Source organism: Emiliania huxleyi (genome assembly GCF_000372725.1).
Source record: "Emiliania huxleyi CCMP1516 unplaced genomic scaffold EMIHUscaffold_96, whole genome shotgun sequence".
Classification (NCBI taxonomy): Eukaryota; Haptophyta; order Isochrysidales; family Noelaerhabdaceae; genus Emiliania; species Emiliania huxleyi.
The window spans coordinates 303,903-305,590 of record NW_005194878.1 but is presented as its reverse complement, the minus strand read 5'-3'; positions in this window follow the sequence as shown (position 1 = coordinate 305,590).

Genomic DNA, 1,688 nt, shown 5'->3' with positions numbered 1-1,688 from the left:
CGGGGGGGGGGGGGCTAGAGACGGAGCAGGCGGTAGGATCGTCTTTTGTCTCCCCCCCCGCCGCAGGTGCTGGAGCGCGCGGGGGAGGCGGTCAAGAAGGCGGAGGACGCGGTGTCGACGGCGGCGCAGGTGGAGTCCATCCCCTACCCCCACGGTACCCGAACCCATCCCCTACCCCCACGGTACCCGAACCCATCCCCTACCTTTACGGTACCCGAGCCCGAGGCAGAGGGCGCGGTAGCGCGGTACCCGCACCCATCCCCTACCCCCACGGTACCCGAACCCGGGCAGGCGGTGGCGGATAAGCTCGAGGCTCGTTTCGTCACTGCACCGCCCGTCCTCGCCCCGCCGCCGCCGCCGCCGCCGTCCCAGGCGCCCGTCGCGCCGCCGCCGCCGCGCGACGCGTCGATGCCGCCGCCTGCAGAGGCGAGAGGCAAGGGGCAGGCACACGGCGCCCTAGAAGACGGAAGCCGCAGTCTTGTGTCTCCCAACCAGCGCTCGAGAGGAGGCGTCACTCCGCTGCCTTCTCCCGCGTTCCGCTGCAGCTCACTGTGCTCGCAGCCCGTCGTACTCCCGCGGTGCTCTGAAGACGCTGCACAGTGCCACACTCCCGCCCCCCCTTGTTGGACGTCTTCACACCGCAGGCTCGGCTCCCGCCCCTTGCCGCCGCCGCCTTAGCCGCCGCAGCCCTAGCCGCCCCCTTCCCCACCCCCTTAGCCACCCCCCTGGCGTCGTCTTCCGTGGCCTCCTCCTCCATCCCCTCCGCATCCTTTTCCTCCCCCCCCCCTCCCCCCCCCCCTTGAGGCTGGCGCCTTCTTCACCAGCACTGTCCACACACCGCAGGCTCGGCTCCCGGTGCGCGCGGCGGCGGCGGCGGCACTCGCGGTGGCGGCTGCTCCCTAGAAAGCGGAACACGCGCTCTTGTATTCCACTCCACCTAACGCTCTAGAGGGCACGCACTCCGCTGTATTCGGCCGCACCCGCGGGCAGTCCGCTGTACTCGCGCGGTGCTTCTGACTGCTCTGCACGAGGCCGTCGCCGCCGCCCTCGCCGCCGCCCTCGCCGCCGCCACCCTCGCCGCCTCCCTCGCCGCCACCACCCTCGCCGCAGCCACCCAGCCCACCTCCGCCAAGCCCGCCACCGCCCTCGCCTCCTCCCGCCCTCATGTCGGCGTCCTCCACACGCAGGTGCTGCTCGCCATATCTCCCCATATCTCCCCCTATCTCCCCATATCTCCCCATATCTCCCGCACGCAGGTGCTGCTCGCCACATCTCCCCATATCTCCCCATATCTCCCCATATCTCCCGCTCGCAGGTGCTGCTCGCAGCCACGCCGCCCGTCTTCGACCAGGCGGTGCGCATGATGCCGCCCGCCGCAGCGGCGGCGGTCGACCGCTCCGCCGCCAGGGCGGCCGCGTACGCCCACGCCGCGCGCGCGCACGCGGTGCTGGCCGCAGCAGCGTTCGCCTCCGCCGCCGGCCCGGTCTGCGTGAGCTGCTGGCAGGCTAGCACCGCCGCGTACGCCGTCGCCGCGGCAAAGACGCCGCTCGCTCTAGGAAGCGTCTAGGAGCCTTCCAGGAGCCTTCCAGGAATCTTCTAGGCAAAGGACGTCGCTCGCTCTCGCCGCGGCCAGCGCGGCGCTTGGCGGGACAGCCGCCAGGCTCTTCCCCGCGCTCGCGGCCGCGCTC